Source organism: Canis lupus, chromosome 2 (genome assembly GCF_048164855.1).
Source record: "Canis lupus baileyi chromosome 2, mCanLup2.hap1, whole genome shotgun sequence".
NCBI lineage: Eukaryota > Metazoa > Chordata > Mammalia > Carnivora > Canidae > Canis > Canis lupus.
In genome coordinates this window covers 7831921-7850443 of record NC_132839.1, presented here as the reverse complement: position 1 = coordinate 7850443, position 18523 = coordinate 7831921, and the positions used below count along the sequence as shown (strand labels likewise).

The window sequence follows — 18523 nt, the reverse complement described above, 5'->3', positions numbered from 1 at the left end:
GGAGCCTTACTGGTAACATGAGCAATTATTACATACAAAATATGTGTTAATTTCTAAGGAAAAGAATATCATAAGGAAGAGAACATGCATTTATAGTACTGTACTATATTGAAAAAAATCCACATATAAGTGAACCTGTGCAAGTCAAACCCATTTTATTCAAGGGTCAACTGTATGAATATATAGATTATAGATATGTGTTTACATAAAGAGACAGAAGAAAGGAATGAGAAAGGAAGGAGGAAGGGAGGATATAATAGAACCCTGAGTATAAACAGCACTCATATGTATGTAGTTTTCATAACTTTCCTTCCTGCTTATTAATGGATACATCTGTAGCCTGATGTTATCCTTCCAAGTGTAGACCAAATTGTGCTTTGAACCTGAGTGAGATCTTTGAACCCAGTCACACTGACCAGAGCCCTAAGTGTGCTGCTTGTAGCCAAAATACAACTTCTAGAAAAACAAAACCCAGCTGTGAGGTTAATTTGGACAAGTTATAGGACAGCAAATAGTTGCAAGTAGCAACTGAGCAAAGGTATTTGCTGGTTTGGAAACCGTTGTCATTAACATGCATTTTATTATCAGTTCACCATGTTTTCATGTTTCTATGCATTCAGAAAAATGTATCTTTTTTGAAATTAGTGCAGAACACACCAGTGAACATTAAATTTGACAGGTGATTTCTAATAAAAACAAAAACAAAATGTAGCCATGCTTTTAGAATTAAAAGTATAAAGGGTAAAAAAATTTAAAAAAAGGACATTTTGTAAAATTTTACCTAAAAGAACACTCAGTGGAAAGCACATCCATTTGGCTTTCCAATAATTCACAACACGAGACAAGGGACAAAGCCAGGGAGTCTATTCAGTACCCCCTGTCTCTATAGAAACAGCACTATTAACACCCATTCCTTTTCTATTTCTATGGTGACAGGACACAGAAGTACCTTAGAAAAGAAATGGGTAAAGATAAGAGATTTCTTAAGTGCTAATGGAGGTGAGTGGAGGCTGTTGATGCAGGAAGTATGGATGCTCACTGAGCTCCAATAATTTCTTACAGTCATGGAAAGATGTTGAAATCAGGGCTTTAGTTCCAGTGATAGGTCAGGGCAATATTAGGCTACATCAAGTTCACAGAATAAATGTGCCCAAATCACTTGAGCTATTTTACATGCAAACCTTATTAGCTTTTGTTTGACAATTAAAAGCAGAATAAAAGATTTGTTTGTTCATTTATTTATTTATATAACTTATTTAAATAATCTCTACACCGAATGTGTGCTCAAACCCATGACCCTCAGATCATAAGTCGTGTGCTTCTCTGACTGAAGAAGCACGGCTCTGACTGAGCCGGCCAGGCACTGCTTCAGAATGAAAGTTTTTTAAAGTATTTTATAAAAATATAAATAATATGCTTTCCCTTATATCTATTTGTATGCTGTTATCTCATTTTATCTTTGAACTGCTCCACAAAGGGGGATAGCATTAATGTTGTTTAATTTTTGGAAGAAATAATAAGATGGCATCAAGTTCATAAAGACTATTTTACAGCCCAAGTTGTTCTCACCTTCTAGCTTATTCAGATGAATTTATTCTTGAAGGAGATTTTCCAAAAAATACCAAAGGTTTAGAGGATGAGAAGAGAATAGAAGGAAAGGAGTCAGACAATTTTAATACCTCAGTAGTGGAATTATTCACGGCTAAATAGGTTCTCAGCTCTTTTTTTTTTTCTCATTGACATATGCCAAATATAATATTAACAATGAAATGAAGGACCGAGTTATTCTGTGCCATCCCTGAAATCATTTCCTACTACAACTCCCTTAAGTTAAAATTACTTAAAATTACAGGGCAAATGAATCAGGAAAGCTCATGGTAGATTAAATAGTGTAGAGGGCCTAATGAAGTGCTCTCCTACCACATGTCCCAGCTCAATTGGAGTGGGGGGGGGCAGTCATTTAAAGGTCTCTGTGCTCTATTCTATGTAGTGGACAGAAATCTTGTGAAAATATTAAGATTGGTATCTCTTTCATCTTTAAATAGAAATGCTTTATAGCTTGTGTCTGTATTTTATGTCTCAAGCATGTTCCTTCTATTGTGAGGGGTTATTGATTTGTGACCATGTTTATAACCTCTTTGTTTTGCTTGTTAACATTTCCTCTGAGAAGTCTCTCTTTCTGATTTTGAAAGAATAAAGATAACCCCCTTGGAAGATTGTTGCCTTGACTTCTTTTAAACTGATGTACCTTTCAGTAGAAAACTTTCCCCAGGAAGAGACAGTCAGGTTTCCTACTCCCAAATTTGAAGGAATAAGGCAGCTGTGACAATGATGGGAGGACTGGATTTATTGGTGTTACAGGAAATGCCCAGGTGCCCTTGCAATGGTTAGCCATCTAACTGGTGTCTGCAGGAAGTTTCATTCAGGACAGCCTTTCAAGGACCTAGATATGATCACTTTTATCATTCATTGGTGAAACCAAGTTATAATTTAAAAATAATTTCAATTTGAAAGTAAACAAATATTATATCGGCATCACCCTCCTTATATACGAGACTTACATACGTAAGTAAATTAGTATCAGTAAATTAATCAAATCACATTAGTATCTCCTAGTTTATAACAAATCTCTTATTATTCTTATTCTCTGCAATTTAAGAGCTGAGTGAGATAAGATTGTACCTGCACCATAACACTTAGACCATTATGTGAGGACAATAAAATAGTCAATTTTATAGAAAAGAAATTATCAGTAAAACTAGCCACATTTGGTATTATTATTCAACTCTAAAGAGTATGTCAGAAGTTTCTCCAGAAATAGTTTCATGTAATATCTGTCTCTACATTTAAATTTATGTGATGGTGTTATCTTTTAAGTATTTTGAATTCTAATTAAAATTTTATATTCGTTGTGTGAATGATAATGATTAACGCAGAAATTTAAGTCAATGAGTTTAAATTCAATTAGATTATCAGTGTTGCTAAAACAAACACCCACATATTTTGTATTATAACAAAATTACTAGTTGTTCTAAATCATTAAACCCGTAAAAAGGGCAAAGAAAAATTGCTAGCAGTTTTTACATGTAATTTCCAGGACTTCTTCAAATAGGGGTCCAATAAAAGCACTTGCTTTTTTCTTCCTATCTTGATCATTGTAACTAGATTTTATGTAGAAATATACAATGAGTCAGTATGACTGTTAGTGTGAAATTTGTGGTACCTATATATTGCTTATTTAACATGTAAATTAGCTACTTAAGTCTGTATAATAAGTTAGAGTCACATATCAATTTGCTAAAGCAGTTTTTAGAAGCTAAAAGCACTTTGCTAAAATAAAGATAGCACTGAGTGGTAAAGTAGAAAAGAATGGACTTGGAAGTGGGGCAGTCCTGAGTTTGCATCTGCCTGAAAAAAAAGAACTGACAAAAGTTCTTTACCAAGTGAGTGATATTGCCCTGGTTAGTTACATTGCCAATTCTTGATTTTCTCATTGGGAAATAAGAGAAACAGCATCTATTATGAGAAATAATATCTACAAAAACACAGCCAAGAGTGTAGAATATGATGCATGTTTAGTAAATATTAGATGAAAGGGTATAAAAATTTAATTTAATAGGGCATTGTTTGCCATGAGTTCCCATTTCCTAATGTAAATAAAAGGAAGAGGAAAGGGACTTAACATATAATGACCACTTGCTTTCCGCACAGCTTCTTCCTCTCCCACAACAATATGTGAGTCAGTTTCATGAGATTGACACAGTAACCAAAATCCCATGTCTTTCCCCAGATACAAGACTTCTCAGAACTTTACTTCATGCCACAATGAGACCAAACAGAACATTCTTCTTCCTTTTGGCTTGCACCCGACATTTTTTCATTACAAAGTCTGGGGAGAGTGGAGGGCAGAGCACATAAACTCTATCTCTATCCACACCTCTCAACTATTTCTTTTTTACCATCCTTCCTACTCACATGTTTCTTATTCTAGTAATCTGTATTTCTATCTCTGATTCTAGGTATTTATGTTATCCTCACTATTTTTTTTGCGGTGTAAGATTATATGCTAAATTGCCCTTTACAGCTCAAGCAGGAAGTACTATTATTACAACACAATAGTAGTTCAGTATAATTAATCTACTAGATGAAATAACGCTAGGGGGACTGAATCATTAGAGTTGAGAATAATCTAAAATGGGGAAATAGGACATAAATGCTTCTGATACTTCTGGAGGCCATTTCATGTAATCAAGTTTTATTTACCCGCACTAATAAATACTATGGCATGAATAATCTCAGAAAATAACCTTCGAAAAGTAGTTAAACCAATGGTCATTCCCAGGATTTCAAAGACTTGATTTTTGTGGGTGTGTTGGTTTCTATCAGTTTTATCTAATTATTCTGTTCCAGGCTATTTGGTATGAAGATGTCTTTATACTTCCTAGGTTCATATAGACTAATAGTCAAGCAAAGTTCTTGGCTGTATAGAAAATTGTCCTCTATTTTACTGTAGGTAGGAGATAATTTATAAAAAATGTAGTAAAATAGCAGTGTGGCCTTATGGAAAGCAATGAATCCAGACTATTACCTATTCTTCATTTTAATATTTAACAGATAGATAACAAGGAAAATAATACAAATAGCATTAATTGAATTCACTATTGTTTCATTCCTAGCACTTTTCCTTAAGGATTTTATATGCATTATTTCACAGAATTCTCACAGGTTGTCAGATTTAGGAAATAACAATATTGGATGCCCATTATATCTGAATTTCAGAATTTTTTTTTCATAATTGATATGCTCCATGCAATATTGGATACTTAAAGTCTTTGTTATTTATCTGAAATTAAATGTAATTTGGTATCCTAGAGTTTATCTGGCAACTTTAAAATTGCTTTAATAACCACACACCATTATTAATAACCCCCTTATAATGAAAAGAAATTGAGATTAAATCACTTGTTCATGCTATACAGATACTTAGTTTGGAATAAAATCAAAATAGTCTGATAGTCTGGTTTCATAGTTCATGTTCTTTGGCATTTCACTCTCCTTTCTACCTCAGTGGCTACTCCTATGAGCCGAAAGTCTGCTACCTATGATCACTGTGGTCCCTCTCAAAGCTAATCATCCATGATGAAGTCCTATTTATCAAGGTACAAAAGGGTTTGTCCTTTAAAAGTTAATTCCACCTCATTGCTCCAAAATGAATGCCTTTATTTTCACAGCATCATTAAAACAGCACTAATGTAAATAACTTCCACATTTTTTTGAGAAACTTTCCAGAGATCAATGTGCCATAACCACCAATCACTAACTATATCAGAAAATTGATTTCTGTAGTATATCCAATGGGCCTTGTGGTTTCTTTCCAAAGTTTTACCTGCTAATTACTATCTATTTACTTGTAAAAATGCTAATAAAATATACATAGATTTATAGATAGAGGAAAATATCCCTTCAAGTACTATCATGTTTTATTCTTCCTACTGTAAAATAGATCCAGGCCATAATGGACAGAGCCATTATGGTATGGAATTGAAAGCTCAGAGGCAAAAAGGACCTCTCAGTTATATAAAAAGTAATTTTATTTTATTTATTTTTTTAAATTTTTATTTATTTATTCATGAGACACACACACACACAGAGAGAGAGATAGAGAGAGAGAGGGGCAGAGACACAGGCAGAGGGAGAAGCAGGCTCCATACAGGGAGCCCAACGTGGGACTTGATCCCAGGTCTCCAGGATTACACCCTGGGCTGAAGACGGTGCTAAACCGCTGAGCCACCCAGATTGCCCTAAAAAGTAATTTTAAATAGTTGTAGAGTTTAGGAAGAAGGGTGATGAGGCAGTGTTTCACTTTGAGCTCAGTACAAGATTTTGAATTTATTTTGCCTAGCATAACCTTAGTCAGGTCCAAGTGACACTTCTCACATCATGAGTTCATTCACATGAGTCCAAGATTCTATTTTTATTCCAAAATGAAGACAGAATCGATGGGAGCACAGTGTTCATCTAAAGTGGTTAAATGAGGGAACTGAGCAATGTCTCAGATCCATAATGGTTGTCCACTGATCGTAGGGAGGATTGTCTTACAGTGAAGTCACGGGAAGGACAATTTATACATATTCTGGATACAGGCAATATAGGGTATTCAAGGTAAATCTACAGATGGAGACTGGTTATTCTGTGGCCTTGAGTGACAGACAAGTAGTGCCATGACACTAGTGTCAAATGGTACTTGCTGTTCCAGTAGCAATTGCCAAGGGCTTGGCAACTTTCTTTCCTGCTTGAGCTCTTAAGAACTGGGTCCACTTGTTGCCTTGGAGAGGGAGAAGGACTTCACAATTAGGGCACAAATAAACAGAATAGGGAACCATATTTATCAATGAAAATCATTGGTTTTCTTTAATTTATTATTTCACATCTTCACTATTTTACTAGGTTGATTCTTTCTTTCTTTCTTTCTTTCTTTCTTCTTTCTTTCTTTCTTTCTTTCTTTCTTTCTTTCTTTCTTTCTTTCTTTCTTTCTTCTTTCTTTCTTTTTTTTTTTTTTCTCCACAATAATGTTTTGGTCATATGCGTAGGAGACACATTGTTTGGGATTCCAAATAATAATGTTGATTTGATAAAACACAATGCTATTCATGTGCAACGCCTAGTTAAATCTAATCTCTTTTTCTCCTACGTGAGAAAGAGTATCTGAGTATATGAATGAGAGAAGAAGACTTAAAGGGATAATCTTACCACCTCACTCATTTATTTCATAAAGGAAAACATTTGCTAACTCATTGTAGGTATAACAACTGCATTGCAATGATCCAGATATCAACACACTTAGGATGTGAGCTACTATGTATAAGACATATGTGAGCTGTGCATATGATTATAATATTGTTCTGCTTAAAATCCTTCAAAATCTTCATGTAAAATCATCATAATTCACCAGGTACAGGAAACCCTTTACAGTCTGTTCATGATTTATCTCCCAGTTTCTCTCCTTTCACATTCTCTCATGCTTTTCCAGCCCTAGGAGCAACTAGTCATTTTCTGTATCTGGAATACGTCTGTAATTTAGTTTCTGGTAACTTTGCTTGTGTTTCCCCCTCTGCCTGGATCATCCTTTCCCTATATACTGTACATACTCATCTTTCAAAGCTCAAGCCAAGAGTCATCTTCTCCATAACATCTTATGCATATACTGATAATTAATAATTAGTTTTTTCTTTTCTTGGTGCTCAAATAACATTTCTTATATCTCTTAATTAGAGCTTTTCTTCAATAATATCATTATTTGTTGATTAATTTACCTTTGATAGTACATAATGAAATATGGTAGGATTGGAGCTCATATGTGTTTTCTGTTGTATCCCCAACATGATTTAAAAGGTGTTTAATAAATGTCTGTTAACTGGATAACTAAATGGAAAACAACTATGTACTAATCTTAGACTCTATTATGAATATACAATGCTTATAAACAGGGGAATTCCCCCAAATACTTAACTGTGTATTCCTTAACAGTTAATAGGGATAGAAAATAATGTTGAGGACCAAGAAAGTAAATGATGTTATCTGAGGATCAGATATAATAGAAAATAGTATGGTTTAATGGAAAAAGCATGGTCTTGGAAATTGAACTAGATTTTCATTCTCTACTTTGAGTTGTGAGGTCCAAGGGTAATTGTTTTACCTCTGAAACTCATTGTCGTCATCTATAAATCGTGAACAATAATAATAAAGGAGTAGGAGATATAAAATGGTGAGTTCAATCTCTTGGTACATAGTAGATGATCATTAAATATGAATTCACTTCCCCTTTTCTGAAATCTTATGAGCTCAACATTTGAAGAGAATTAGTCCTGATGATGGAACATGCCAGGTTAAATCTGTCTAAAAATAGGGAAGTTAAAGGAAAATAGAGACTATAAGACTCTGTAGTCATTGAGTTATTTAATTATGAAGAGAATAAGATGAAATTTGTCAAATTTGATTTAGGCCATTTTGTAGGGCTATTTTAAAAATTCTTTTTTAATATTGGTGTTTCCTCAATTCAGTTTTATAATAGTCTAGGTTCAAATATAAAAAAATCCTAAAATTTCTAGACACGTTTTAGTATTTTTTTATTATCACACCTAGTATCTTTTGTTATTTCAGTAACTCCACACAGAAGCCAGTCTCTTTATAGTTTCTTCTTTTGGAAACTATCTATGTCAGCCTCCTCTATCACATTTATCTTAAACTTTCTGGTGTGTTATGTAAAACAATACTAGCACCTTCTGCTTGAAGTAGATAAAAATGACAGGATGAAAAGCTGACTATGAAAAAAAAAAGAACCCTGGCTCATTTGCAAAATAGTAAAATGTCTTCAGCTGCCTCAAAAATAAACATTTTGAAACAAAGCATACCTTTCTCCTATTTTTATACTGGATAATTTCCTTTGAGATCTGTGAACAGGGCTCATTATAAAATTAACACTTTTGGTAATTAATTGACTACCTACTTTATTGAGTAGTCTACTTGTTTGAAAAAATGGATAGATGGAACTATTCTTTCATTAAGAGATTAAGAACTTGAGTTAAATATTAAGAAATAAGTTATGATATTTAAAGAATTAAGAGAAAAAAGTTAAAAGATCACCTATATATGATCAACAATATACAGGCTTTATAGTGATGTAAATAATATTCAGGCCAATGCTATTCACCTGATCAGGAAATTGTCTTAGGGGTTCAGGATAAACAGGTATATTTTAATTATGGGAGTTACGAAACCCAATAGCTGTTCTCTTGATAGTAATCAGACAGGCTGTTCCACACTTATCTTTGTTTACCTTCACCAAGCTCTAACCTTGAATTTCCAGACTTTCCTAGAATATGGTCTTTTATAGACAAGGAATGTCAATAACACTATAATATCCAATATCTTTGGAAGTTTATTTTTAATGCTCCATACAATTACATTTCAAGGGAGGAATCTCTGGATCATCCGTAGAAAGAAACCATGAAACTTATTGTGTGGCTTAACACTTATTGAAACCTCATGTGCAGCACAATGTGACAGATACCCATTTCTCACTGCTAAATCTAACTAAAAACCCTAGAAATAGTGAACAACAAAAAGAGATCTCTGAAAACTTTTAGGAAGACAGAAAATTAGCTTGGGATCCCAGCATGAGAGGAACAGAGTACCAAGGTGTCTTACATCCTCTTATCAAAAGAAGAAGGTGACCAAGACCAGGTGTTTCCCAACACCCAAAACAGAACCAGAAGGCATTCCTAGCAGGCCCATTCCTCTCCTGGACTTAATGGGAGTTGTGCCTCAAGCACCCAATTAGACCTGATATAATCAGCAAGGGAGATTAATCTGGAGTTCCACCAATGATGATTCTCTTTCCTTACTGGCCCTGGGCCTAAGAGGTCTTTACCTGGTCTAGAGACACCAGAGAGGCTGCTGGGGAAGGGGTAGTGCAGGGCGGGGGAACCTGTAAAGATCACATCACAGCACAATATGTAGTCCAAGAACCAGTCTCCATTTCCAAAAGGCGGGAGTGTTGACCCTGCCACAACAAACATCCAGCCAAGTCTTCGTCTGTGTTCCGCCAAGATACACCAAGTGACTACAACTAGAGAAATGCTTTTTCCATCCTTACTCCCAGCAGTGAATAGGGAAACATCAGCAGCATCCCATAAACCTCATGGACCAAAATAATAGTGTGGAATATCTGAAAGCTAAGCTGTTGTTAGAACCCAAATCCACAAAAATAGGTCAAGCCATGTATGCCAAACCTAAGCATCTCACCCTGAATGCTGGTGGTAAATTCAGTCCAGCCAATCCAACAAGTGTTACCTTTAGCTGTTCCCAAGATTTAAAAAAAAAACTATGGATGATATAGATGAAAGAATTAGGTAGAGATCAACAGAAAAGTGGCCCATGAAAAGATTCATGCTCTATCCATGGAGCAAATGAAGAAAATACTGCTGAGTGAGATACTGAGAATTCAAGCTACCCATCCACCTCTAAATAGAAGCAAATAGGGCAGCCCGGGTGGCTCAGCTGTTTGGTGCCTGCCTTTGGCCCAGGGTGTGATCCTGGAGACCCAGGATGGAGTCCCACGTCAGGCTCCCTGCGTGGAGCCTGCTTCTCCCTCTGCCTGTGTCTGTGCCTCTCTCTCTCTCTCTGTGTCTCTATCATGAATAAATAAAGAAAATCTTTAAAAATAAACAAATAAATAGAAGCAAATACCACTTCAAAGTTTAAGTCAGTAATGCAATCAGTTTTTCATGGCAAGGAAGCAACTTTTGAAAAAGAGAGGCTTTCCAACACTCGATCTTATCAGAGGAACCAATGACTAGTGATGATTTTTTTAAAGATATGATCATTACTTTATGAATTCATGGCTTTGCAGTACCAACGTCATCAGAAAAAGGGACAGATCACTCCAATTCAAATTTCAGTAGCAGGAAATATATATTAAAGCCTCCCTCACTCCTGGCTCTCAATTACAGAACCTCTACCTACCCGATCCATCTTTCTTATCCCACCCACCCACTCCACCACCCCACCCCTGGAAGCTGCCACTTTACTACTGCCTACTGTCCCCCACACATACCACACATATCATGCAGCCCTTCCTAAAGCTGCCTGAGAGAAGAACAAGTGAAACAGGCCAAAGTCTCTGTGCTGCAAATCTATCCCCACCTGTCTTTATACGACAAACTTCTTGAAGGATCTGGTCCTTCAACAGGAGTGATAAATGGCTTTTTAGAAAAAAAAAAAAATCATTAAAAAGAAAAGAGATTAATTCTGATTACTTCAATCCAGTCATCTTCTTAAAGTAGAGCAGTCTACAGATTTACAAAGTCTGTCAAACAGAGGTGAGGATGGCCTGGGAGGGAAAGACGGAAGGGGCAAGAGTCCTCCTGTGGCCATGTGCCTGCAGGGCGGGAGGAGCTGGTGGGTGGTCAGGACACTCTATGCTCAGAGGTCCAGCCAGTCATCTGTCCTCCACAGAAAAAGCTGTCAAGCTGGGGTGTTTGGGTTTAAAAATCCCTGGCAGTAACAGGGAATCCGTGAAGGCAAACGTTTTTTAAAAATGGTAGATGTGGGGAAGGAAAATGAGAACTGTTGGCCAAGAGCTTGATGTAAAAGTAAAATTAAAAATAAAAAGGGAGAAAGAGGGGAAAGAAAGAGTCCCTTAAATATTTCTGAGGGTTCTGAGCATGAAGTGAAAGTCAGATGAGACAGTGGAGGAGACTGAGAGTTTGTGCTGACATCCCCTCTGGAGCTTCTTGCTGCTTTGGGGATTTTTGGGCTTTCACTCCAAACTAGAGTCTGAGCCTCCATCGAAGGCAGAGATGGTGCTGCCCTTGGCGTTGGTATAGACACTTTTGTCCAAGGAAGGGTAGTTGGTTGGCAGTTGGACACTTGACCTTGCCTTTTCCAGTGAATGGACTCGCTGCTCCAGAGGAGCATTCTTCCCCTTGAGGTCGTCAATGTCTTGCTGATGTGTGTGTGCTTTTTCCTTTGCAAACATTGAATATAGTCTGTGGATCTGTCTAGGATATGGGCCTGTGCCTGCTGTCCTCAGAGTGATGGGGTGGGGGTCCCACACACTGTGAAGGCTGTCTTCCGTGTATGCCCTATTTTTGTGTCGTGCATTATGATGAGAATGTGTGTCAGCGGCAGATGGAAACCTTGGTTGCACTTCATAGCTCTCCACCTCGATGTCATTGTTGTCGTTCATTTCTTATGGTCCAGGGAGCAGCACTGCAGGCATGGCGGGGAAAGGGGAGGGATGGAGGGGAGAGCCAAGTCAAGAATGACAACAAACTAAGCCCTCTCGACACACACAGACACTCACTCACTCACTCACTCACTCACTCACTCACTAGCTCTCTCACTACACACACATAACACAGGGGTGAGCACCACCTCCTCACTCCAGTAACAAATTCAATAACATTAGAAAATTGCATTTATTGTTGTTAATCCTGATGTGTGTTGCATCACCTTTGAGCAACTAATTTTCTTTAAATAGCAACCTAGCCAACTTTGAAGAGACAAAAGAATAATCAGAGGACATTAACTCTGTCCTATTGAGCACTCAGGATGAGTCCAGTGTCAGTGTCAACCATAAACCAGTTCTCTTCTTAACTTTGTTGGTAAATAAGTACCACACCTGGTGCCGCTGTATTGTTCTGTGGTATTGAGAAAGGACAACATCACAGTGGATGTAAAGAACACCATTGAAGAAAAACTGGATAATTTTCCTTTTTTCTTCTTAATAAAAAAGAGAGCTGAAAGTTCACATTTATACCTCAATCTTGCTGAAAAGAGAAGGAAATCAGTCTGAACATATGTTTATTTAAAGCTGTATGAAATGTATGTCTATCTTTTAAACAAAAAGTAGATTGCTTGACTATGGACTCCCTGGGCCTTTACCCAGAGGACCACTATCTCCATTCTCACCAGAATGGCAGTTCCCTCCAGGGTGTGTTCTACTCACTTTCTTGCATCCTCCTCCCTTCCTTCCAAGTTACTTTCCCAGTCTCTGAGTTACTCTGACCTGAATACAGCTCTTTGGGATTCCTTGCAGACTGGCTATACTCTACTCATATAGGGATTTATCTATATCCATCACATTTTGTCATTTTCATACATATGGTGCTTTATTACACTCAGTTTTCTCCTCTTTATTTTGGTTTAATGAAACATCCTAAAGTGTGTCCTGTAATGCTGTCCAGTGAGCTGTCTCTTGCCACCCCCACCCCCACCCCGGGGCTGGCTACGTGATAGTATTCTCTTTTATCAATTACCATAATTTATTCAACTTTTCTAAATGACAGGTAGGGTTTTCTAATCTTTTGTTCTTAAAAAAAAATGCTGGTGTTAAAAAAAATGCTGGTGTTGATATTCTTAAGCTTACTTTTTCATGAATATGTGCAATTGCACCTACACGATATACTCTAAGGACGTTTTCTGGGTTGGATAATATGTCCATGGAGATGATGGTTGGTAATACTGAGTGCTTTACAAATATGTGGAATGGGTTACCTTATGCCAACATGTATAAGAATATTGCTTGCTTCATTGTTTTGAAATATTCAAAATGCTGATCTATAATCCCATATATCCTGCTGTATCCCCCCATGTTAGAGTCAACAAAACTATCGATTTTTTTAAAAATGGAATAAGTTGGGGAACAGCTCCATCTAAATCTCAGTCATCCGCAAAATTTTCAATATAGGTACTTGCTGTGCATTGTGACTATAGTATTTTCATTGGTATCAGTTGCCTGCTAAAATCTTAAGTGTTCAGTCATTATGGCTCTACCGGCCGAGTTATCCTATTCCCCATGTCTGTAAAATAGTCACTGTCTTCCTTGCCAAAAGACACAGTGAGTCACATGTGTTTTCTCATTCTTGGATATGTGTGTGGCCAGAGCAGCTCCATAAAATGACGCAGAACACAGGTTCTCTTTCATCATTAGTAAAGCATGCTTTAGTCAGAAATAGGTACGGTATATTCTGATTTATAAACATTACATCCTATAAAATATATAGTTATTTTCATCGCTTTCTTAAAAACATTATATTTGAAGGAGTTAAATCTGTATAGAGTGCCAATAGTCTCTTGTAGCCCCCAAATTAGTATTTGCCATATCATGTTCAGGAAATTAATATATTTCCAGGGTAAGGACACACTATCCAATAGCATTCTCCAGCACTTGAGCAATTTGAGATTGGTGCCTAGGGAAATATTAGTCAATTGCTTATAAAAGGGCTACCTGCAACGCCCAAAAGTCAAACTTATATATATTTATATTAAAGGGTTTGTGTTTGCTTGTCATTAGTTCAGAGTGCAATGGTCTTATTTAATGGGAGAATAAGTTCCTGTCAGTGACGTAAAAAAACAATAGTATATATATGAAACAAAGTGTTTTTGTTTGTTTATTTGTTAAAATTTGTTCCTGAATGTCCAGCTTCTAATAAATGGACAAAATTGTGGAAGATGGCAAACATTGTAAGCAGGAAATTAAACAGTTGAGATCCATGGGTATAATCATATAATCCACTGTCTCTTTTAATATCATAAAACTCACTTACCCTCTAAATTTGCTAATTGAAACCAGTACTTCCCTCTTTTTGAATTAAAATTTGTGCTGTATCCTATTTTTTTTTATCATTTTTGTGTAAAATAGAGTGTCAAACCAGAAATTAAAATTTCTACCTAATGAGTTACTACTCAAATCTCTGAACATCTTTGAAATTGAAGCCACACATTTCCCTCATATGCAGAAAGACTGAAGATAAAGAAATGGAGCATGGCTTGATGTTTCTCTCATCTTGATCTGTTCTTAAAAATATTCTATACAAATTCTCTGAAATGTGTCACTGGAAAACATACCCATTTTTTGGCCAAACCATGGAGGGAAGGCTGATCCAAAAGCTCTGTGAAAGGAGCTAGCCAGCCTGTGACAAATGCTATAGATTTCTCATGAGAAGTAAGTGAATAATTCCCTGTTTTCCCGAACTAGAGGGGACATACATGACATAGATTATGTGCTCTGATTGGTTAGAACTTGAAGGAAAAAAACTCAAAAAAAATTTTTAATGATGAATTGACTTTCAACATACTGATTGGACAACTTGTAAAATTATCTACTGAGTGTTTTTAGGGATGAAATTCAGACCTAATTTCTTTTATGTTATCGTTCATTAAACTCCCTCTTCCTTTATCATGATGACTAGTAAGTGAATACATATTTTTCTCCCATCCCCTTCTTTAGTAATTAACTTACAATATGTGTAAAACGGGAATGAGTTCTCATGAATATTCTCATAATACCACTTGGAAAGATAAATTCCATGCTTTCAAAAATAGGTTTGAACTTTGAAAAGCTCAAGCATTCCAATTCCCAATTAAGTTACAGTAAACATCTATTAATTAGGAAACAAAAAAAAATACAGTATTGTAGCAAATTGAGCTTCTGTATCAACTGAAAGCTTACTCGAAACAGTTAAACATTCACAAAGAAGCAATATTTCTAAATCCTGTAAAAATGAATATAATCTGGATACAAATACCTGATGATAACTGTATCAAAAAAGAAAATTATAGGGCAATTTTATTTATGGTTGGTTATGTGAAAATTCCTAATGTAATATTAATGTACAGAAACTGACAGCTTGTTAAAAATGTAATTTTCATAAATAGGTGTTACTTTTTCCAAGAATTGAAGAATGTGTCAATTTTAGTATAATTTAAAACACTAATATTTTTTTAAAAATCAGATCATTTCTACAATAACTTAAAATTTAACATTTTGGATAAAAACAATGAGCAAACCATGGCTCTACAGATACTTTTTTTACTTTATAAAATATATCAATCTCAGCCCCAAAGCCATCATTATGCTTGATAGAGAATCATTTGGAGGCATGTGTATTACTGTAAAAAAAAATGACAAGGGTTTACTCTCATTGCTATTATGAAATATTTTATTTAGGTACTAAGCACACTTTAAAAAAAAAAACTTAGAAAAAATAAACTAGATAAATCAATCAAATTTGCAGGTGATGCAATTGTATACTTGGAAAACCCAAGAGAATTAACTAAAAACCTAATAGAAATATAAAGGAATATTATAGGACATAGATTTGCAAAAACAATTGATGTAAATGAATAATTTTCATAGACAATATACTGGAAGAAATTATCAAATTCAAAATATCAGCATAATAAATGTTTCTAGGAATGTGCACAATGTGAAATGTGTAAGACTTAAAGGAAACAGATTTTAAACAGTATTGCTAACACAAAAGATGTCTTGAAAAAAGAAAGATATATTCAATAAGAAGACACATTACAATTAGTATAATTATTTTTAAGTTCATTCATAAAGTAATACAGTACCAGTTAAAATACCAAATACCAGTAGGCTATTTATTTATTTTTTACTGAATAAGCTAATTCTGAACTTTATGTGGAAAGACAACTAAAGAATAGTTAGAAAAGTTCTTAAAAAATAAAAAGATAACAAACCAAAAACAATGTGTACAACCTCACTTTGTCAGGTAATAAAACCTGAGTTTCTCTCTTTTTTTTTAACTTTTCTTTTTCTATCTTTGTTGAGATATAATTGACAAATAAAAGTTACGTATATTCACAGCACACAACTTGATGTTGTGATATATGTACATATTGTAAACTGGTTACCACAATCAAGCTAATTAACATATGCATCATCTCACATGGTCCTCATTTTTGTGTGTGGTGAGAACAATTAACATGTACTCTCTTAACAAGTTTCAGTTATATAATACAATGTGATTAAGTATATACCATGATGTACTTTACCTCTCCAAAATTTATTCAGCCTGAATAACTCAAAGTCTGAACTCTTTGACCAAAATCTTCTCATTTCCCCCACCTCTACCCCAGACAATTCCCATTCCAATTTCTGATTCTATTGAGTTTGACTTTTTCAGATTCTACGTATCAGTGAGATCACTCAATATTTGACTTTGTGTGCTTGGCTCATTCCACTTGGCATTATGTCCTCCATGTTCATTGCTGTTGTCACAAATGACAGAACTTCTTCTTTTTTCTTTTTTTATGGCTGAACATACTGCATAGAGATGCCATATGTTCTTTATCCATTTATTTGTCAATGGACAATTAGGTTGATTTCATATATTGGCTGTTGTGAGTAATGTGGTGATGAACATGGGAATGAAGATACATCTTTGAAGAAATAATTTCCCTTCTTTAGGATATGTACCCAGAAGTGAGATTATTGGATCATATAGTAGTTGTATTTTTAATTTGTTGAGCAATCTTCATACTGTGTCCATAATAGCTGGACCAATTGACATTCCTAACAGTACACAAAGGTTCCCGTTTCTTCACATCCTCATCAGCACTTGTTATTTCTTATCTTTTTGATTCTAACAGATGTAAGGTGATTTCTCCCTGTAGTTTTGATTTGCATTTTCCTGATGATTTATGATGTTAACTATTTTTCATATAACTGTTGGACGTTTGTATATCTTCTTTTGGGAAATGCCTATTCAGGTCCTTTGCCTGGCTTTTATTTGGTTTATTTGTTTGTTTGCTGTTGGGTTGAGTTCTTTTGTAGATTTTGGATATTAATCCCTTGTCAGATGTATGGTTTCAAATATTTTCTCCCATTTCATGGATTGTCTCTGCACTAAGTTGATTGTTTCCTTTACTGTACAGAAGCCTTTTAAAATGACATGATCCTGTTTGTCTGGTTTTGCTTCTGTTACCTGTGCTTTTGGAGGCATATCCAAAAATTCATTGACTATATGAATATGAAAAAACTTTTCCCTATCTTTTTTTCTAGTATTTTTTTTCGGTGTCTGGTCTTATAGTTATGTCTTTAATCCATTTTTACTTGATTTGTGTGTAGAGTGTGAGAAGAGTCCAATTTCAGTCTATAGATGTCCAGTCTTCCCAGGATTGAAGATGCTGTCCTTTCCCCATTATGTATTCTTGGAAGGTCAGTCAAAGATCAGTTGACCATAAATGCATAAATTTATTTCTGGGATCTCTGTTGTGTTCCATTGGTATGTGTACCTCTTTTTATGTTAGTAATATGCCATTTTATTGCTATAGCTTTGTAGCATATTTTTGAAACCAGGTAGTTTGATGCCTTCAGTTTTGCTCAGGATTGTTGGGCTATTTGGTGTTGGGCTATTTGGTGTCTTTTTGCTCAGGATTGTTGGGGTATTTGGTGTCTTTCATGATTCTATTTCATTTTAGGATTGTTTATCTTGTTTTCATGAAAAAATGCCATCGGACTATTGAGAGGGATTGCACTGCATCTGTAAGTCACTTTGGCTAATGTGGACATTTTAAGAATATTAATTCTTCCAATCCATAAACACAGATATTCCCATTTATCAATGTCTTCCTCAATTTCTTTCATTGATCTTTCATATTAATTTCTAATAACTAAATAGGTGCCATACTGGCACATAGGCCTATAGTGGCTGATGAAACAAAATAAAGACCATGAATAAACCTAGTAACATAAGATAATTTAGCACATAATTGACATGGTACCTCAGATCAGAGGGAAAAAATGGCCTATCTATTATATTGTGATGTGACAAATGGATTGACATTTGAATGAAAAAGAAATTAATATATGGTTCACACTGTAGGACAGGGCAAATTACAAATGAATCAAAGATTTAATCTAATAAGGAAGTTTTGTTTCTAAATCCTTCATCCATTTAAAAAATGATAAGTACGACTGCATTTTAAAAATTCATATAGCAAAAATTTATAAGCAAATTCAAAATTTAACAAATAAAAAAAACACACCAAAATTTAACAAATCATGAAAAGTATTTAATTTACTGTCAAATACAAAGTACTATTCTGTCTAATATGTAAAGAGTACCTACACATTTATAACAAAATAATTGGAAATAGTATAACCTTTGAGTAGTAAGTTTACAGAAAAGGAAAGAAAAATGGCTCTTAA

The 18523-nt window shown here is 35.1% G+C and overlaps 1 pseudogene; it reads right to left on the bottom strand.

The window, feature by feature from the left end:
* Positions 1–11200: 11200 nt before the first annotated feature.
* On the bottom strand, positions 11201–11749 carry LOC140610950 (protein max pseudogene; annotated as a pseudogene).
* Positions 11750–18523: the final 6774 nt, after the last annotated feature.